Source organism: Macaca fascicularis, chromosome 9, assembly GCF_037993035.2.
Source record: "Macaca fascicularis isolate 582-1 chromosome 9, T2T-MFA8v1.1".
Classification (NCBI taxonomy): Eukaryota; Metazoa; Chordata; class Mammalia; order Primates; family Cercopithecidae; genus Macaca; species Macaca fascicularis.
In genome coordinates, this window is record NC_088383.1 from 40,749,811 (window position 1) to 40,772,820 (window position 23,010).

Genomic DNA, 23,010 nt, shown 5'->3' on the forward strand with positions numbered 1-23,010 from the left:
AGGCTAGGCAAGAGATCCACGAAATACACATGTAACTCTGTGAGATGAATTAACAGACCACTAAGCAGTTTCTCAGAAAGCTTCTTTCCAGATTTCATCTGAGGATATTTCCTTTTTCACCATAGCCCTCTATGGGTTTCCAAATATCATTTTGCCAATTCCACAAGAACTGTCGTAGCGAAATCATCTTGAGGTGAAAGCTGTAACTCTGTGAGATGATTTCACAGAACACAAAGAAATTTCTCAGAAAGCTGCTTTCTCTTTGTTATCGGAGGATATTTCCCATGGCCCTATAGTCTTCAAAGGGATGCGAAATATCTGTTTTCAGATTCCACAGAAATAAGGCTAGCAAAGAGATCCACGATATACACATGTAACTCTGTGAGATGAATTAACAGAACACTAAGCCGTTTCTCAGAAAGCATCTTTCCAGATTTCATCTGAGGATATTTCCTTTATCACCAGAGCCGTCTACGGGCTTCCAAATATCACTTTGCCAATTCCACAAGAACTGTCTTAGCGAAAGGCTTCTTGAGGGGAAAGCTGTAACTCTGTGAGATGATTTCACAGAACACAAAGAAGTTTCTCAGAAAGCGTCTTTCTCTTTGTTATCGGAGGATATTTCCTTTGGCTGTATACTCTTCAAAGGGATTGAAATATCTGTTCTCAGATTCCGCAGAAATAAGGCTAGCAAAGAGACCCACGAAATACCGATGTAACTCTGTGAGATAAATTATCAGAACACTAAGCAGTTTCTCAGAAAGCTTCTTTCGAGACTTCATCTGAGGATATATCTTTTTTCACCGTAGCCCTCTATGGTCTTCCAAATATCACTTTGCCAATTCCACAAGAACTGTCTTAGCGAAAGGCTTCTTGAGGGGAAAGCTGTAACTCTGTGAGATGGTTTCACAGAACACAAAGAAGTTTCTCAGAAAGCTTCCTTCTCTTTGTTATCGTGGATATTACCTTTGGCCCTGTAGTCTTCAAAGGGATCCGAAATATCTGTTCTCAGATTCCACAGAAATAAGGCTAGCCAAGAGATCCACGAAATACACATGTAACTCTGTGAGATGAATTAACAGAACACTAAGCAGTTTCTCAGAAAGCTTCTTTCCAGATTTCATCTGAGGATATTTCCTTTTTCACCATAGCCCTCTATGGGTTTCCAAATATCACTTTGCCAATTCCACTAGAACTGTCTTAGCGAAATCTTCTTGAGGGGAAAGCTGTAACTCTGTGAGATGATTTCACAGAACACAAAGAAGTTTCTCAGAAAGCTTCTTTCTCTTTGTTATCGGAGGATATTTCCTTTGGCCCTGAAGTCTTCAAAGGGATCTGAAATATCTGTTCTCAGATTCCACAGAAATGAGGCTAGCAAAGAGATCCACGAAATACACATGTAACTCTGTGAGATGAATTAACAGAACACTAAGCAGTTTCTCAGAAAGCTTCTCTCCAGATTTCATCTGAGGATATTTCCTTTTTCAAGATAGCCCTCTATGGGCTTCCAAATATCACTTTGCCAATTCCAAAATAACTGTCTTAGCGAAAGGCTTCTTGAGGGGAAAGCTGTAACTCTGTCAGATGATGTCACAGAACACAAAGTAGTTTCTCACAAATCTTCTTTCTCTTTTTTATCGGAGGATATTTCCTTTGGCACTATAGTCTTCAAAGGGATCCGAAATATCTGTTCTCAGATTCCATAGAAATAAGGCTAGCAAAGAGATCCACGAAATACACATGTAACTCTGTGAGATGAATTAACAGAACACTAAGCAGTTTCTCAGAAAGCTTCTTTCCAGATTTCATCTGAGGATATTTCCTTTTTCACCATAGCCCTCTATGGTCTTCCAAATATCACTTTGCCAATTCCACAAGAAATGTGTTAGCGAAAGGCTTCTTGAGGGGAATGCTGTAACTCTGTGAGATGATTTCACAGAACACAAGGAAGTTTCTCAGAAAGCTTCTTTCTCTTTGTTATCCGAGGATATTTCCTTTGGCCCTATAGTCTTCAAAGGGATCAGAAATATCTGTTCTCAGATTCCACAGAAATAAGGCCAGCAAAGAGATCCACGAAATACACATGTATCTCTGTGAGATGAATTAACAGAACACTAAGCAGTTTCTCAGAAAGCTTCTTTCCAGATTTCATCTGAGGATATTTCCATTTTCACCATAGTCCTCTATGGGCTTCCAAATATCACTTTGCCAATTCCACAAGAACTGTCTTAGTGAAAGGCTTCCTGAGGGGAATGCTGTAAGTCTGTGGGATGATTTCATAGAACACAAAGAAGTTTCTCAGAAAGCTTCTTTCTCTTTGTTATCGGAGGATATTTCCTTTGGCCCTATAGTCTTCAAAGGGATCCGAAATATCTGTTCTCAGATTCCTCAGAAAAAAGTCTAGCAAAGAGATCCACGAAATGCACATGTAACTCTGTGAGATGAGTTAACAGAACACTAAGCAGTTTCTCAGAAAGCTTCTTTCCAGATTGCATCTGAGGATATTTCCTTTTTCACCATAGCCCTCTATGGGCTTCCAAATATCACTTTGCCAATTCCACAAGAACTGTCTTAGCCAAAGGCTTCTTGAGGGGAAAGCTGTAACTCTGTGAGATGATTTCACAGAACACAAAGAAGTTTCTCAGAAAGCTTCTTTCTCTTTGTTATCTGAGGATATTTCCTTTGGCCAAATAGCCTTCAATGGGATCCGAAATATCTGTTCTCAGATTCCACAGAAATAAGACTAGCAAAGAGATCCACGAAATACACATGTAACTCTGTGAGATGAATGAACAGAACACTAAGTAGTTTCTAAGAAAGCTTCTTTCTCTTTGTTATCGGAGGATGTTTCCTTTGGCCAAATAGCCTTCAAAGGGATACGAAATATCGGTTCTCAGATTCCACAGAAATAAGGCTAGCAAAGAGATCCACGAAATACACATGTAACTTTGTGAGATGAATTAACAGAACACTAAGCAGTTTCTCAGAAAGCTTCTTTCCAGATTTCATCTGAGGATATTTCCTTTTTCACCATAGCCCTCTATGGGCTTCCAAATATCACTTTGCCAATTCCACAAGAACTGTCTTAGCGAAAGATTTCTTGAGGGGAAAGCTGTAACTCTGTGAGATGATTTCACAGAACACAAAGACGTTTCTCAGAAAGCTTCTTTCTCTTTGTTATCGGAGGATATTTCCTTGGGCCCTAGAGTCTTCAAAGGGATCCGCAATATCTGTTCTCAGATTCCACAGAAATAAGGCTAGGAAAGAGATCCACGAAATGCACATGTAACTCTGTGAGATGAATTAACAGAACATTAAGCAGTTTCTCAAAAAGCTTCTTTCCAGATTTCATCTGAGGATATTTCCTTTTTCACCATAGCCCTCTATGGGCTTCCAAATATCACTTTGCCAATTCCACAAGAACTGTCTTAGCGAAAGGCTTCTTGAGAGGAAAGCTGTAACTCTGTGAGATGATTTCACAGAACACAAAGAGGTTCCTCAGAAAGCTTCTTTCTCTTTGTTATCGGAGTATATTTCCTTTGGCCCTATAGTCTTCAAAGGGATCCGAAATATCTGTTCTCAGATTCCACAGAAATAAGGCTAGCAAAGAGATCCACGAAATACACATGTAATTCTGTGAGATGAATTAACAGAACACTGAGCAGTTTCTCAGAAAGCTTCTTTCCAAATTTCATCTGAGGATATTTCCTTATTCACCATAGCCCTCTATGGTCTTCCAAATATCACTTTGCCAATGCCACAAGAACTGTGTTAGCGAAAGGCTTCTTGAGGGGAAAGCTGTAACTCTGTGAGATGATTTCACAGAACACAAAGAAGTTTCTCAGAAAGCCTCTTTCTCTTTGTTATCGGAGGATATTTCCTTGGGCCCTAGAGACTTCAAAGGGATCCGAAATATCTGTTCTCAGATTCCACAGAAATAAGGCTAGGAAAGAGATCCACGAAATGCACATGTAACTCTGTGAGATGAATTAACAGAACACTAAGCAGTTTCTCGGAAAGCTTCTTTCCAGATTTCATCTGATGATATTTCCTTTTTCACAATAGTCCTCTAAGGGCTTCCAAATAACACTTTGCCAATTCCACAAGAACTGTCTTAGCGAAAGGCTTCTTGAGGGGAAAGCTGTAACTCTGCGAGATGATTTCACAGAACACAAAGAAGTTTCCTAGAAAGCTTCTTTCTCTTTGTTATCGGAGGATATTTCCTTGGGTCCTATAGTCTTCAAAGGGATCCGAAATATCTGTTCTCAGATTCCACAGAAATAAGGCTAGGAAAGAGATCCACGAAATGCACATGTAACTCTGTGAGATGAATTAACAGAACAATAAGCAGTTTCTCAGAAAGCTTCTTTCCAGATTTCATCTGAGGATATTTCCTTTTTCATCATAGCCATCTATGGGCTTCGAAATATCACTTTGCCAATTCCACAAGAACTTTCTTAGCGAAAGGCTTCTTGAGGGTAAAGCTGTAACTCTGTGAGATGATTTCACAGAACACAAAGAAGTTTCTCAGAGAGCGTCTTTCTCTTTGTTATCGGAGGATATTTCCTTTAGCCCTATAGTCTTCAAAGGGATCCGAAATATCTGTTCTCAGATTCCAAAGAAATAAGGCTAGCAAAGAGATCCACGAAATACACATGTAACGCTGTGAGATGAATTAACAGAACACTAAGCAGTTTCTCAGAAAGCTTCTTTCCAGATTGTCTCTGAGGATATTACCTTTTTCACCATAGCCCTCTATGGGCTTCCAAATATCTCTTCGCCTATTCCATTAGAACTGTCTAAGCGAAAGGCTTCTTGAGGGGAAAGCTGTAACTCTGTGAGACGATTTCACAGAACACAAAGAAGTTTCTCAGAAAGCTTCTTTCTCTTTGTTATCGGAGGATATTTCCTTGGGCACTATAGCCTTCAAAGGGATCCGAAATATCTGATCTCATATTCCACAGAAATAGGCTAGCAAAGACATCCACGAAATACACATGTAACTATGTGAGATGAATTATCAGAACACTAAGCAGTTTCTCAGAAAGCTTCTTTCCAGATTTCACTGAGGATAATTCCTTTTTCCCCATAGCCCTCTATGGGCTTCCAAATATCCCTTTGCCAATTCCACAAGAACTGTCTTAGCGAAAGGCTTCTTGAGGGGAAAGCTGTAACTCTGTGAGATGATTTCACAGAACATAAAGAAGTTTCTCAGAAATCTTCTTTCTCTTTGTTATCGGAGGATATTTCCTTTGGCCCTATAGTCTTCAAAGGGATCCGAAATATCTGTTCTAAGATTCCACAGAAATAAGGCTAGCAAAGAGATCCACGAAATACACATGTAACTCTTTGAGATGAATTAACAGAACACTAAGCAGTTTCTCAGAAAGCTTCTTTCCAGATTTCATCTGAGGATATTTCCTTTTTCACCGTAGCCTTCTATGGGCTTCCAAATATCACTTTGCCAATTCCACAAGAACTGTCTTAGCGAAAGGCTTCTTGAGGGGAAAGCTGTAACTCTGTGAGATGATCTCACAGAACACAAAGAAGTTTCTCAGAAAGCTTCTTTCTCTTTGTTATCGGAGGATATTTCCTTTGGCCCTATAGTCTTCAAAGGGATCCGAAATATCTGTTCTCAGATTCCACAAAAGTAGGCTAGCAAAGAGATCCACGAAATACACATGTAACACTGTGAGATGAATTAACAGAACACTAAGCAGTTCCTCAGAAAGCTTCTTTCCTGATTTCACTGAGGATATTTCCTTTTTCACCATAGCCCTCTACGGTCTTCCAAATAAGCCTTTGCCAATTCCACAAGAACTGTCTTAGCGAAAGGCTTCTTGAGGGGAAAGCTGTAACTCTGTGAGATGATTTCACAGAACACAAAGAGGTTCCTCAGAAAGCTTCTTTCTCTTTGTTATCGGAGGATATTTCCTTTGGCCCTATAGTCTTCAGAGGGATCCGAAATATCTGTTCTCAGTTTCCACAGATATAAGGCTAGCAAAGCGATCCACGAAATACACAAGTAACGCTGTGAGATGAATTAACGGAACACTAAGCAGTTTCTCAGAAAGCTTCTTTCCAGATTGCATCTGAGGATATTTCCTTTTTCCCCATAGCCCTCTATGGGTTTCCAAATATCTCTTTGCCTATTCCACAAAACTGTCTAAGCGAAAGGCTTCTTGAGGGGAAAGCTGTAACTCTGTGAGCTGATTTCACAGAACACAAAGAAGTTTCTCAGAAAGCTTCTTTCTCTTTTTTATCGGAGGATATTTCCTTTGGCCCTATAGTCTTCAAAGGGATCCGAAATATCTGTTCTCATATTCCACAGAAATAGGCTAGCAAAGAGATACAAGAAATACACATGTAACTCTGTGAGATGAATTATCAGAACACTAAGCAGTTTCTCAGAAAGCTTCTTTCCAGATTTCACTGAGGATATTTCCTTTTTCACCATAGCCCTCTATGGGCTTCCAAATATCACTTTGCGAATTCCACAAGAACTGTCTTAGCGAAAGGCTTCTTGAGGGGAAAGCTGTAACTCTGTGAGATGATCTCAGAGAACACAAAGAAGTTTCTCAGAAAGCTTCTTTCTCTTTGTTATCGGAGGATATTTCCTTTGGCCCTATAGTCTTCAAAGGGATCCGAAATATCTGTTCTCAGATTCCACAGAAATAAGGCTAGCAAGGAGATCCACGAAATACAGATGTAACACTGTAAGATGAATTAACAGAACACTAAGGAGTTTCTCAGAAAGCTTCTTTCCAGATTTCCTCTGAGGATATTTCCTTTTTCACCATATCCCTCTATGGGCTTCCAAATATCACTTTGCCAATTCCACAAGAACTGTCTTAGCGAAAGGCTTTCTGAGGGCAAAGCTGTAACTCTGTGAGATGATTTCACAGAACATAAAGAAGTTTCTCAGAAAGCTTCTTTCTCTTTGTTATCGGAGGATATTTCCTTTGGCCCTATAGTCTTCCAAGGGATCCGAAATATCTGTTCTCAGATTCCACAGAAATAAGGCTAGCAAAGAGATCCACGAAATACACATGTAACTCTGTGAGATGAATTAAGAGAACACTAAGCAGTTTCTCAGAAAGCTTCTTTCCAGATTTCCTCTGAGGATATTTCCTTTTTCAAAGTAGCCCTCTATGGGCTTCCAAATATCACCTTGCCAATTCCACAAGAACTGTGTTAGCGAAAGGCTTCTTGAGGGGAAAGCTGTAACTCTGTGAGATGATTTCACAGAACACAAAGAAGTTTCTCAGAAAGCTTCTTTCTCTTTGTTATCGGAGGATATTTCCTTTGGCCCTATAGTCTTCAAAGGTATCCGAAATATCTGTTCTCGGATTCCACAGAAATAAGGCTAGGAAAGAGATCCACGAAATACACATGTAACTCTGTGAGATGAATTAACAGAACACTAAGCAGTTTCTCAGAAAGCTTCTTTCCAGATTTCCTCTGAGGATATTTCCTTTTTCACCGTAGCCCTCTATGGGCTTCCAAATATCACTTTGCCAATTCCACAAGAACTGTCTTAGCGAAAGGCTTCTTGAAGGGAAAGCTGTAACTCTGTGAGATGATCTCACAGAACACAAAGACGGTTCTCAGAAAGCTTCTTTCCTTTGTTATCGGAGGACATTTCCTTTGGCCCTGTAGTCTTCAAAGGGATCCGAAATATCTGTTCTCAGATTCCACGGAAATGAGTCTAGCAAAGACATCCACGAAACACACATGTAACTCTGGGAGTTGAATGAACAGAACACTAAGCAGTTTCTCAGAAAGCTTCTTTACAGATTTCATCTGAGGATATTTCCTTTTTCACCATAGCCCTATACGGGCTTCCAAATATCACTTTGCCAATACCACAAGAACTGTCTTAGTGAAAGGCTTCTTGGGGGGAAAGCTGTAACTCTGTGACATGATTTCACAGAACACAAAGAAGTTTCTCAGAAAGCTTCTTTCTCTTTGTTATCAAAGGATATTTCCTTTGGCCCTATAGTCTTCAAAGGGATCCGAAATATCTGTTCTCAGATTCCACAGAAATGAGTCTAGCAAAGAAATCCACGAAGCACACATGTAACTCTGTGAGATGAATTAACAGAACACTAAGCAGTTTCTCAGAAAGCTTCTTTCCAGATTTCCTCTGAGGATATTTCCTTTTTCACCGTAGCCCTCTATGGGCTTCCAAATATCACTTTGCCAATTCCACAAGAACTGTCTTAGCGAAAGGCTTCTTGAGGGGAAAGCTGTAACTCTGTGAGATGATCTCACAGAACACAAAGAAGTTTGTCAGAAAGCTTCTTTCTCTTTGTTATCGGAGGATATTTCCTTTGGCCCTATAGTCTTCAAAGGGATCCGAAATATCTGTTCTCAGATTCCACAGAAATGAGTCTAGCAAAGAAATCCACGAAGCACACATGTAACTCTGTGAGATGAATTAACAGAACACTTAGCAGTTTCTCAGAGAGCTTCTTTCCAGATTTCATCTGAGGATATTTCCTTTTTCACCATAGCTGTCTGTGGGCTTCCAAATATCACTTTGCCAATTCCACAAAACTGTCTTAGCGAAAGGCTTCTGGAGGGAAAAGCTGTAACTCTGTGACGTGATTTCACAGAACACAAAGAAGTTTCTCAGAAAGCTTCTTTCTCTTTGTTATCAGAGGATATTTCCTTTGGCCCTATAGTCTTTAAAGGGATCCGAAATATCTGTTCTCATATTCCACAGAAATAGGCTAGCAAAGAGATCCACGAAATACACATGTAACTCTGTGAGATGAATTATCAGAACACTAAGCAGTTTCTCACAAAGCTTCTTTCCAGATTTCACTGAGGATATTTCCTTTTTCACCATAGCCCTCAATGGGCTTCCAAATATCACTTTGACAATTCCACAAGAACTGTCTTAGCGAAAGGCTTCTTTAGGGGAACGCTGTAACTCTGTGAGATGATTTCACAGAACACAAAGAAGTTCCTCAGAAAGCTTTTTTCTCTTTGTTATCCGAGGATATTTCCTTTGGCCCTATAATCTTCAAAGGGATCCGAAATATCTGTTCTCACATTCCACAGAAATAATGCTAGCAAAGAGATCCAAGAAATACACATGTAACTCTGTGAGACGAAATAACAGAACACTAAGCAGTTTCTCAGAAAGCTTCTTTCCAGATTTCATCTGAGGATTTTTCCCTTATCACCATAGCCGTCTACGGGCTTCCAAATATCACTTTGCCTATTCCACAAGAACTGTCTTAGCGAAAGGCTTCTTGAGGGGAAAGCTGTAACTCTGTGAGATGATTTCACAGAACACAAAGAAGTTTCTCAGAAAGCCTCTTTCTCTTTGTTATCAGAGGATATTTCCTTTGGCTCTATACTCTTCAAAGGGATCCGAAATATCTGTTCTCAGATTCCTCAGAAATAAGGCTAGCAAAGAGAACCACGAAATACAGATGTAACACTGTGAGATGAATTAACAGAACACTAAGCAGTTTTTCAGAAACCTTCTTTCCAGATTTCATCTGAGGATATTTCCTTTTTCACCATAGCCCTTTATGAGCTTCCAAATATCACTTTGCCAATTCCACAAGAACTGTCTTAGCGAAAGGCTCCTTGAGGGGAATGCTGTAACTCTGTGAGATGATTTCACAGAACATAAAGAAGTTTCTCAGAAAGCTTCTTTCTCTTTGTTATCGGAGGATATTTCCTTTGGCCCTGTAGTCTTCAATGGGATCTGAAATATCTGTTCTCAGATTCCACAGAAATAAGGCTAACAAAGAGATCCTCGAAATACACATGTAACTCTGTGAGATGAATTAACAGAACACTAAGCAGTTTCTCAGAAAGCTTCTTTCCAGATTGCATCTGAGGATATTTCCTTTTTCAGCATAGCCCTCTATGGGCTTCCAAATATCACTTTGCCAATTCCACAAGAACTGTCTTAGCGAAAGGCTTCTTGAGAGGAACGCTTTAACTCTGTGAGATGATTTCACAGAACACAAAGAAGTTTCTCAGAAAGCTTCTTTCTCTTTGTTACCGGAGGATATTTACTTTGGCCCTATAGTCTTCAATGGGATCCGAAATATCTGTTCTCAGATTCCACAGAAATAAGGCTAGCAAAGAGATCCACGAAATAGACATGTAACTCTGTGAGATGAATGAACAGAATACTAAGCAGTTTCTCAGAAAGCTGCTTTCAAATTTCATCTGAGGATATTTCCTTTTTCACCATAGCCCTCTATGGGCTTCCAAATATCACTTTGCCAATTCCACAAGAACTGTCTTAGCGAACGGCTTGTTGAGGGGAAAGCTGTAACTCTGTGAGATGATCTCACAGAACACAAAGAAGTTTCTCAGAAAGCTTCTTTCTCTTTGTTATCGGAGGATATTTCCTTTGGTCCTATAGTCTTCAATGGGATCCGAAATATCTGTTCTCAGATTCCACAGAAATTATGCTAGCAAAGAGATCCACGAAATACACATGTAACTCTGTGAGATGAATTAACAGAACACTAAGCAGTTTCTCAGAAAGCATCTTTCCAGATTTCATCTGAGGAGATTTCCATTATCACCAGAGCCCTCTATGGGATTCCAAATATCACTTTGCCAATTCCACAAGAACTGTCTTAGCGAAAGGTTTCTTGAGGGGAAAGCTGTAACTCTGTGAGATGATTTCACAGAACACAAAGAAGTTTCTCAGAAAGTTTCTTTCTCTTTGTTTTCGGAGGATATTTCCTTCGGCCCTATAGTCTTCTAAGGGATCCAAAATATCTGTTCTCAGATTCCACAGAAATAAGGTTAGCAAAGAGATCCACGAAATACACATGTAACTCTGAGAGATGAATTAACAGAACACTAAGCAATTTCTCAGAAAGCTTCTTTCCAGATTTCATCTGAGGATATTTCCTTTTTCACCTTCGCCCTCTATGGGCTTCCAAATATCACTTTGCCAATTCCACAAGAACTGTCTTAGCGAAAGGCTTCTTGAGTGGAAAGCTGTAACTCTGTGAGATGATTTCACAGAAGACAAAGAAGTTTCTCAGAAAGCTTCTTTCTCTTTGTTATCGGAGGATAGTTCCTTTGGCCCCATATTCTTCAAAGGGATCCGAAAAATCTGTTCTCAGATTCCACAGAAATACGGTTAGCAAAGAGATTCACGAAATACACATGTAACACTGTGAGATGAATTAACAGAACACTAAGCAGTTTCTCAGAAAGCTTCTTTCCAGATTTCATCTGAGGATATTTCCTTTTTCACCGAAGACCTCTATGGGCTTCCAAATATCACTTTGCCAATTCCAAAAGAACTGTCTTAGTGAAAGGCTTCTTGAGGGGAAAGCTGTAACTCTGTGAGATGATCTCACAGAACACAAAGAAGTTTCTCAGAAAACTTCTTTCTCTTTGTTATCGGAGGATATTTACTTAGGCCCTATAGTCTTCAAAGGGATCTGAAATATCTGCTCTCAGATTCCACAGAAATGAGTCTAGCAAAGAGATCCACGTAATACACATATAACTCTGTGAGATGAATGACCAGAACACTAAGCAGTTTATCAGAAAGCTTCTTTCCAGATTTCATCTGAAGATATTTCCTTTTTCACCATAGCCCTCTATGGGCTTCCAAATATCACTTTGCCAATTACACAATAACTGTCTTACCGAATCGCTTCTTGAGGGAAAGCTGTAACTCTGTGAGATGACTTCACAGAACACAAAGAAGTTTCTCAGAAAGCTTCTTTCTCTTTGTTATCGGAGGATATTTCCTTTGGCCCTATAGTCTTCAAAGGGATCCGAAATATCTGTTCTCAGATTCCACAGAAATAAGGCTAGCAAAGAGATCCACGAAATACACATGTAACTCTGTGAGATAAATTAAAATAACACTAAGCAGTTTCTCAGAAAGCTTCTTTCCAGATTTCATCTGAGGATATTTCCTTTTTCACCATAGCCCTCTAAGGGCTTCCAAATATCACTTTGCCAATTTCAAAAGAACTGTCTTAGCGAAAGGCTTCTTGAGGGGAAAGCTGTAACTCTGTGAGATGATCTCACAGAACACAAAGAAGTTTCTCAGAAAGCTTCTTTCTCTTTGTTATCGGAGGATATTTCCTTTGGCCCTATAGTCTTCAATGGGATCCGAAATATCTGTTCTAAGATTCCACAGAAATAAGGCTAGCAAAGAGATCCACGAAATACACATGTAACTCTGAGAGATGAATTAGCAGAACACTAAGCAGTTTCTCAGAAAGCTTCTTTCCAGATTTCTTCTGAGGTTATTTCCTTTTTCACCATAGCCCTCTATGGGCTTCAAAATATCACTTTGCCAATTCCTCAAGAACTGTCTTAGCGAGAGGCTTCTTGAGAAGAAAGCTGTAACTCTGTGAGATGATATAAGAGAACACAAAGAAGTTTCTCAGAAAGCTTCTTTCTCTTTGTTATCGGAGGATATTTCCTTTGGCCCTGAAGTCTTCAAAGGGATCTGAAATATCTGTTCTCAGATTCCACAGAAATGAGGCTAGCAAAGAGATCCACGAAATACACATGTAACTCTGTGGGATGAATTAACAGAACACTAAGCAGTTTCTCAGAAAGCTTCTCTCCAGATTTCATCTGAGGATATTTCCTTTTTCAAGATAGCCCTCTATGGGCTTCCAAATATCACTTTGCCAATTCCAAAATAACTGTCTTAGCGAAAGGCTTCTTGAGGGGAAAGCTGTAACTCTGTCAGATGATGTCACAGAACACAAAGTAGTTTCTCACAAATCTTCTTTCTCTTTTTTATCGGAGGATATTTCCTTTGGCACTATAGTCTTCAAAGGGATCCGAAATATCTGTTCTCAGATTCCATAGAAATAAGGCTAGCAAAGAGATCCACGAAATACACATGTAACTCTGTGAGATGAATTAACAGAACACTAAGCAGTTTCTCAGAAAGCTTCTTTCCAGATTTCATCTGAGGATATTTCCTTTTTCACCATAGCCCTCTATAGTCTTCCAAATATCACTTTGCCAATTCCACAAGAAATGTGTTAGCGAAAGGCTTCTTGAGGGGAATGCTGTAACTCTGTGAGATGATTTCACAGAACACAAGGAAGTTTCTCAGAAAGCTTCTTTCTCTTTGTTATCGGAGGATATTTCCATTGGCCCAAATATCTTCAAAGGGATCCGAAATATCTGTTCTCAGATTCCACAGAAATAAGTCTAGCAAAGAGATCCACGAAATACACATGTAACTCTGTGAGATGAATTAACAGAACACTAAGCAGTTTCTCAGAAAGCTTCTTTCCAGATTTCATCTGCGGATATTTCCTTTTTCACCATAGCAATCTATGGGCTTCCAAATATCACTTTGCCAATTCCACAAGAACTGTCTTAGCGAAAGTCTTCTTGAGTGGCAAGCTGAAATTCTGTGAGATGATTTCACAGAACACAAAGAAGTTTCTCAGAAAGCTTCTTTCTCTTTGTTATCCGAGGATATTTCCTTTGGCCCTATAGTCTTCAAAGGATCAGAAATATCTGTTCTCAGATTCCACAGAAATAAGGCCAGCAAAGAGATCCACGAAATACACATGTATCTCTGTGAGATGAATTAACAGAACACTAAGCAGTTTCTCAGAAAGCTTCTTTCCAGATTTCATCTGAGGATATTTCCATTTTCACCATAGCCCTCTATGGGCTTCCAAATATCACTTTGCCAATTCCACAAGAACTGTCTTAGCGAAAGGCTTCTTGAGGGGAAAGCTGTAACCCTTTGAGATGATTTCACAGAACACAAAGAAGTTTCCCAGAAAGCTTCTTTCTCTTTGTTATGGAGGATAATTCCTTAGGCCCTATAGTCTTCAAAGGGATCCGAAATATCTGTTCTCAGATTCCACAGAAATAAGGCTAGCAAAGAGATCCACGAAATACACTTGTAACTCTGTGAGATGAATTAACAGAACACTAAGCAGTTTCTCAGAAAGCATCTTTCCAGATTTCATCTGAGGATATTTCCTTTTTCACAATAGCGCTCTATGGGCTTCCAAATATCACTTTTCCAATTCCACAAGAACTGTCTTAGCGAAAGGCTTCTTGAGTGGAAAGCTGTAACTCTGTGAGATGATTTCACAGAACACAAAGAAGTTTCTCAGAAAGCTTCTTTCTCTTTGTTATCGGAGGATATTTCCTTTGGCCCAAATGTCTTCAAAGGGATCCGAAATATCTGTTCTCAGATTCCACAGAAATAAGTCTAGCAAAGAGATCCACGAAATACACATGTAACTCTGTGAGGTGAATTAACGGAACACTAAGCAGTTTCTCAGAAAGCTTCTTTCCAGATTTCATCTGAGGATATTTCCTTTTTCACCATAGCAATCTATGGGCTTCCAAATATCACTTTGCCAATTCCACAAGAACTGTCTTAGCGAAAGGCTTCTTGAGTGGAAAGCTGTAACTCTGTGAGATGATTTCACAGAACACAAAGAAGTTTCTCAGAAAGCTTCTTTCTCTTTGTTATCGGAGGATATTTCCTTAGGCCCTATAGTCTTCAAAGGTGTCTGAAATATCTGTTCTCAGATTCCACAGAAATGAGTGAAGGAAAGAGAGCCACGAAATACACATGTAACTCTGTGAGATGAATGAAAAGAACACTAAGCAGTTTCTCAGAAAGCTTCTTTCCAGATTCATCTGAGGATATTTCCTTTTTCACCATAGCCCTCTATGGGCTTCAAAATATCACTTTGCCAATTCCAGAAGAACTGTCTTAGCGAGAGGCTTCTTGAGAGGAAAGCTGTAACTCTGTGAGATGATATAACAGAACACAAAGAAGTTTCTCAGAAAGCTTCTTTCTCTTTTTTATCGGAGGATATTTCCTTGGGCCCTCTTTTCTTCAAAGGGATACGAAATATCTGTTCTCAGATTCCACAGAAATAAGTCTAGCAAAGAGATCCACGAAATACACATGTAACTCTCTGAGACGAATTAACAGAACACTAAGCAGTTTCTCAGAAAGCTTCTTTCCAGATTTCATCTGAGGATATTTCCTTTTTCACCATAGCCCTCTAAGGGCTTCCAAATATCACTTTGCCAATTCCACAAGAACTGTCTTAGCGAAAGGCTTCTTGAGGGGAAAGCTGTAACTCTGTGAGATGATCTCACAGAACACGAAGAAGTTTCTCAGAAAGCTTCTTTCTCTTTGTTATCGGAGGATATTTCCTTTGGCCCTATAGTCTTCAATGGGATCCGAAATATCTGTTCTCAGATTCCACAGAAATAAGGCTAGCAAAGAGATCCACGAAATACACATGTAACTCTGTGAGATGAATTAACAGAACACTAAGCAGTTTCTCAGAAAGCTTCTTTCCCGATTTCATCTGAGGATATTTCCTTTTTCACCATAGCCCTCAATGGGCTTCCAAATATCACTTTGCCAATTCCACAAGAACTCTCTTAGCGAGAGGCTTCTTCAGTGGAAAGCTGTAACTCTGTGAGATGATTTCACAGAACACAAAGAAGTTTCTCAGAAAGCTTCTTTCTCTTTTTATCGGAGGATATTTCCTTGGGCCCTCTAGTCTTCAAAGGGATCCGAAATATCTGTTCTCAGATTCCACAGAAATAAGGCTAGCAAAGAGATCCACGAAATACACATGTAACTCTGTGAGATGAATGAAAAGAACACTAAGTAGTTTATCAGAAAGCTTCTTTCCAGATTTCATCTGAGGATATTTCCTTTTTCACCTTAGCCCTCTATGGGCTTCCAAATATCACTTTGCCAATTCCACAAGAACTGTCTTAGCGAAAGGCTTCTTGAGGGGAAAGCTGTAACTCTGTGAGATGATTTCACAGAAGACAAAGAAGTTTCTCAGAAAGCTTCTTTCTCTTTGTTATCGGAGGATATTTCCTTTGGCCCTATAGTCTTCAAAGGGATCCGAAATATCTGTTCTCAGATTCCACAGAAATAAGGCTAGCAAAGAGATCCACGAAATACACATGTAACTCTATGAGATGAATTAACAGAACACTAAGCAGTTTCTCAGAAAGCTTCTTTCCAGATTTCATCTGAGGATATTTCCTTTTTCACCGTAGCCCTCTAAGGGCTTCCAAATATCACTTTGCCAAATACACAATAACTGTCTTAGCGAAACGTTTCTTGAGGGAAAGCTGTAACTCTGTGAGATGATTGCAGAGAACACACAGAAGTTACAGAAAGCTTGTTTCTCTTTGTTATCGGAGGATATTTCCTTTGGCCCTATAGTCCTCAAAGGGATCGAAATATCTGTTCTCAGATTCCACAGAAATAAGGCTACCAAAGATATCCACGAAATACACATGTAACTCTGTGAGATGAATTAACAGAACACTAAGCAGTTTCTCAGAAAACTTCTTTCCAGATTTCATCTGAGGATATTTCCGTTTTCACCATAGCCCTCTATGAGCTTCCAAATATCACTTTGCCAATTCCAAAAGAACTGTCTTAGCGAAAGGCTTCTTGAGGGGAAAGCTGTAACTCTGTGAGATGATCTCAGAGAACACAAAGAAGTTTCTCAGAAAGCTTCTTTCTCTTTGTTATCGGAGGATATTTCCTTTGGCCCTATAGTCTTCAATGGGAACCGAAATATCTGTTCTCAGTTTCCACAGAAATAAGGCGAGCAAAGAGATCCACGAAATACACATGTAACTCTGAGAGATGAATTAACAGAACACTATGCAGTTTCTCAGAAAGCTTCTTTCCAGATTTCATCTGAGGATATTTCCTTTTTCACCATAGCCCTCTATGGGCTTCCAAATATCACTTTGCCAATTCCACAAGAACTGTCTTAGCGAAAGGCTTCTAGAGGGGAAAGCTGTAACTCTGTAAGATGATTTCACAGAACGCAAAGAAATTTCTCAGAAAGCTTCTTTCTCTTTGATATCGGAGGATATTTCCTTTGGCCCTATAGTATTCAAAGGGATCCGAAATACCTGTTCTCAGATTCCACAGAAACAAGGCTAGCAAAGAGATCCACGAAATACCCATGTAACTCTGTGGATGAATTAAAAGAACACTAAGCAGTTTCTCAGAAAGCTTCTTTCCAGATTTCATCTGAGGATATTTCCTATTTCACCATAGCCCACTATGGGCTTCCAAATATCACTTTGCCAATTCCACAAGAACTGTCTTAGCGAAAGGCTTCTTGAGGGGAAAGCTGTAACTCTGTGAGATGATCTCACAGAACACAAAGAAGTTTCTCAGAAAGCTTCTTTCTCTTTGTTATTGGAGGATATTTCCTTAGGCCCTATAGTCTTCAAAGGGATCCGAAATATCTGTTCTCAGATTCCACAGAAATAAAGCTAGCAAAGAGATCCACGAAATACACATGTAACTCTGTGAGATGAATGAACAGAACACTAAGCAGTTTCTCAGAAAGCTTCTTTCCAGATTTCCTCTGAGGATATTTCCTTTTTCACCATAGCCCTCTATGGGCTTCCAAATATCACTTTGACAATTCCACAAGAACTGTCTTAGCGAAAGACTTCTTGAGGAGAAAGCTGTAACTCTGTGAGATGATTTCACAGAACACAAAGAAGTTTCTCAGAAAGCTTCTTTCTCTTTGTTATCGGAGGATATTTCCTTTGGCCCTATAGTCTTAATGGGATCCGAAATATCTGTTCTAGGATTCCACAGGAATAAGGCTAGCAAAGAGATCAACGAAATACACATGTAACTCTGTGAGATGAATTAACAGAACACTAAGCAGTTTCTCAGAAAACTTCTTTCCAGATTTCATCTGAGGATATTTCCTTTTTCACCATTGCCCTCTATGGTCTTCCAAATATCACTTTGCCAATTCCACAAGAACTGTCTTAGCGAAAGGCTTCTTTAGGGGAAAGCTGTAACTCTGTGAGATGATTTCACAGAACACAAAGAAGTTTCTCAGAAAGCTTCTTTCCCTTTGTTATCAGAGGATATTTCCTTAGGCCCTACAGTCTTCAAAGGGATCCGAAATATCTGTTCTCAGATTCCACAGAAATGAGTCTAGCAAAGAGAGCCACGAAATACACATGTAACTCTGTGAGATGAATGAAAAGAACACTAAGCAGTTTATCAGAAAGCTTCTTTCCAGATTTCATCTGAGGATATTTCCTTTTTCACCATAGCCCACTATGGGCTTCCAAATATCACTTTGCCAATTCCACATGAACTGTCTTAGCGAAAGGCTTATTGAGGGGAAAGCTGTACATCTGTGAGATGATTTCACAGAACACAAAGAAGTTTCTCAGAAAGCTTCTTTCTCTTTGTTTTCGGAGGATATTTCCTTTGGCCCAATAGTCTTCAATGGGATCCGAAATATCTGTTCTCAGATTCCACAGAAATAAGGCTAGCAAAGTGATCCACGAAATACACATGTTACTCAGTGAGATGAATTAACAGAACACTGAGCAGTTTATCAGAAAGCTTCTTTCCAGATTTCATCTGAGGATATTTCCTTTTTCACCATAGCCCTCTATTGGCTTCCAAATATCACTTTGCCAATTCCACAAGAACTGTCTTAGCGAAAGGCTTCTAGAGGGGAAAGCTGTACCTCTGTGAGATGAGTTCACAGAACACAAAGAAGTTTCTCAGAAAGCTTCTTTCTCTTTGTTATCGGAGGATATTTCCTTTGGCCCTATAGTATTCAAAGGGATCCGAAATATCTGTTCTCAGATTCCACAGAAATAAGGCTAGCAAAGAGATCCACGAAATACACATGTAACTCTGTGAGATGAATTAACAGAACACTAAGCAGTTTCTCAGAAAGCTTCTTTTCAGATTTCATCTGAGGATATTTCCTTTTTCACCATAGCCTTCTATGGGCGTCGAAATATCTCCTTGCCAATTCCACAAGAACTGTCTTAGCGAAAGTCTTCTTGAGGGGAAAGCTGTAACTCTGTGAGATGATTTCACAGAACACAAAGAAGTTTCTCAGAAAGCTTCTTTCTCTTTGTTATCGGAGGATATTTCCTTTGGCCCTATAGTCTTCAATGGGATCCGAAATATCTGTTCTCAGATGCCACAGAAATAAGGCTAGCAAAGAGATCCACGAAATACACATGTAACTCTGAGAGATGAATTAACAGAACACTAAGCAGTTTCTCAGAAAGCTTCTTTCCCGATTTCATCTGAGGATATATCCTTTTTCACCATAGCCCTCTATGGGCTTCCAAATATCACTTTGCCAATTCCACAAGAACTGTCTTAGCGAAAGGCTTCTAGAGGGGAAAGCTGTAACTCTGTAAGATGAATTCACAGAACACAAAGAAGTTTCTCAGAAAGCTTCTTTCTCTTTGTTATCGGAGGATATTTCCTTTGGCCCTATAGTATTCAAAGGGATCCGAAATACCTGTTCTCAGATTCTACAGAAACAAGGCTAGCAAAGAGATCCACGAAATACCCATGTAACTCTGTGGATGAATTAAAAGAACACTAAGCGGTTTCTCAGAAAGCTTCTTTCCAGATTTCATCTGAGGATATTTCCTATTTCACCATAGCCCACTATGGGCTTCCAAATATCACTTTGCCAATTCCAAAAGAACTGTCTTAGCGAAAGGCTTCTTGAGGGGAAAGCTGTAACTCTGTGAGATGATCTCACAGAACACAAAGAAATTTCTCAGAAAGCTTCTTTCTCTTTGTTATTGGAGGATATTTCCTTAGGCCCTATAGTCTTCAAAGGGATCCGAAATATCTGTTCTCAGATTCCACAGAAATAAAGCTAGTAAAGAGATCCAAGAAATACACATGTAACTCTGTGAGATGAATGAACAGAACACTAAGCAGTTTCTCAGAAAGCTTCTTTCCAGATTTCCTCTGAGGATATTTCCTTTTTCACCATAGCCCTCTATGGGCTTCCAAATATCACTTTGACAATTCCACAAGAACTGTCTTAGCGAAAGACTTCTTGAGGAGAAAGCTGTAACTCTGCGAGATGATTTCACAGAACACAAAGAAGTTTGTCAGAAAGCTTCTTTCTCTTTGTTATCGGAGGATATTTCCTTTGGCCCTATAGTCTTAAGGGGATCCGAAATATCTGTTCTAGGGTTCCACAGGAATAAGGCTAGCAAAGAGATCAACGAAATACACATGTAACTCTGTGAGATGAATTAACAGAACACTAAGCAGTTTCTCAGAAAACTTCTTTCCAGATTTCATCTGAGGATATTTCCTTTTTCACCATAGCCCTCTATGGGCTTCGAAATATCACTTTGCCAATTCCACAAGAACTGTCTTAGCGAAAGGCTTCTTGAAGAGAAAGCTGTAACTCTGTGAGATGATTTCACAGAACACAAAGAAGTTTCTCAGAAAGCTTCTTTCTCTTTGTTATCGGAGGATATTTCCATTGGCCCTATAGTCTTCAATGGGATCCGAAATATCTGTTCTCAGATTCCACAGAAATAAGGCTAGCAAAGAGATCCAAGAAATACACATGTAACTCTGTGAGATGAATGAACAGAACACTAAGCAGTTTATCAGAAAGCTTCTTTCCAGATTTCATCTGAGGATATTTCCTTTTTCACCATAGCCCTCTATGGTCTTCCAAATATCACTTTGCCAATTCCACAAGAACTGTCTTAGCGAAAGGCTTCTTGAGGGGAAAGCTGTAACTCTGTGAGATGATTTCACAGAACACAAAGAAGTTTCTCAGAAAGCTTCTTTCCCTTTGTTATCAGAGGATATTTCCTTAAGCCCTACAGTCTTCAAAGGGATCCGAAATATCTGTTCTCAGATTCCACAGAAATGAGTCTAGCAAAGAGAGCCACGAAATACACATGTAACTCTGTGAGATGAATGAAAAGAACACTAAGCAGTTTATCACAAAGCTTCTTTCCAGATTTCATCTGAGGATATTTCCTTTTTCACCATAGCCCTCTATGGGCTTCCAAATATCACTTTGCCAATTCCACATGAACTGTCTTAGCGAAAGGCTTATTGAGGGGAAAGCTGTACATCTGTGAGATGATTTCACAGAACACAAAGAAGTTTCTCAGAAAGCTTCTTTCTCTTTGTTTTCGGAAGATATTTCCTTTGGCCCAATAGTCTTCAATGGGATCCGAAATATCTGTTCTCAGATTCCACAGAAATAAGGCTAGCAAAGTGATCCACGAAATACACATGTTACTCAGTGAGATGAATTAACAGAACACTGAGCAGTTTATCAGAAAGCTTCTTTCCAGATTTCATCTGAGGATATTTCCTTTTTCACCATAGCCCTCTATTGGCTTCCAAATATCACTTTGCCAATTCCACAAGAACTGTCTTAGCGAAAGGCTTCTAGAGGGGAAAGCTGTACCTCTGTGAGATGATTTCACAGAACACAAAGAAGTTTCTCAGAAAGCTTCTTTCTCTTTGTTATCGGAGGATATTTCCTTTGGCCCTATAGTATTCAAAGGGATCCGAAATATCTGTTCTCAGATTCCACAGAAATAAGGCTAGCAAAGAGATCCACGAAATACACATGTAACTCTGTGAGATGAATTAACAGAACACTAAGCAGTTTCTCAGAAAGCTTCTTTTCAGATTTCATCTGAGGATATTTCCTTTTTCACCATAGCCTTCTATGGGCGTCGAAATATCTCCTTGCCAATTCCACAAGAACTGTCTTAGCGAAAGTCTTCTTGAGGGGAAAGCTGTAACTCTGTGAGATGATTTCACAGAACACAAAGAAGTTTCTCAGAAAGCTTCTTTCTCTTTGTTATCGGAGGATATTTCCTTTGGCCCTGAAGTCTTCAAAGGGATCCGAAATATCTGTTCTCAGAATCCACAGAAACAAGGCTAGCAAAGAGATCCACGAAATACCCATGTAACTCTGTGAGATGAATTAAAAGAACACTAAGCAGTTTCTCAGAAAGCTTCTTTCCAGATTTCATCTGAGGATATTTGCTTTTTCACCGTAGCCCTCTATGGGCTTCCAAATATCACTTTGCCAATTCCACAAGAACTGTCTTACCGAAAGGCTTCTTGAGAGGAAAGCTGTAACTCTGTGAGATGATCTCACAGAACACAAAGAAGTTTCTCAGAAAGCTTCTTTCTGTTTTTTATCGGAGGATATTTCCTTTGGCCCTATAGTCTTCAATGGGATCCGAAATATCTGTTCTCAGATTCCACAGAAATAAGGCTAGCAAAGAGATCCACGAAATACACATGTAACTCTGAGAGATGAATGAACAGAACACTAAGCAGTTTCTCAGAAAGCTTCTTTCCAGATTTCATCTGAGGATATTTCCTTTTTCACCTTAGCCCTCTATGGGCTTCCAAATATCACTTTGCCAATTCCACAAGAACTGTCTTAGCGAAAGGCGTCTTCAGGGGAAAGCTGTAACTCTGTGAGATGATTTCACAGAACACAAAGAAGTTTCTCAGAAAGCTTCTTTCCCTTGGTTATCGGAGGATATTTCCTTAGGCCCTACAGTCTTCAAAGGGATCCGAAATATCTTTTCTCAGATTCCACAGAAATGAGTCTAGCAAAGAGAGCCACGAAATACACATGTAACTCTGTGAGATGAATGAAAAGAACACTAAGCAGTTTATCAGAAAGCTTCCTTCCAGATTTCATCTGAGGATATTTCCTTTTTCACCATAGCCCTCTATGGGCTTCCAAATATCACTTTGCCAATTCCACATGAACTGTCTTAGCGAAAGGCTTATTGAGGGGAAAGCTGTAACTCTGTCAGATGATTTACAGAACACAAAAAAGTTTCTCAGAAAGCTTCTTTCTCTTTGTTATCGGAGGATATTTCCTTTTGCCCTGAAGTCTTCAAAGGGATCCGAAATATCTGTTCTCAGATTCCACAGAAATAAGGCTAGCAAAGAGATCCACGAAATACACATGTAACTCTGTGAGATGAATGAAAAGAACACTAAGCAGTTTATCAGAAAGCTTCTTTCCAGATTTCATCTGAGGATATTTCCTTTTTCACCGAAGCCCTCTATGGGCTTCCAAATATCACTTTGCCAATTCCACAAGAACTGTCTTAGCGAAAGGCTTCTTGAGGGGAAAGCTGTAACTCTGTGAGATGATTTCACAGAAG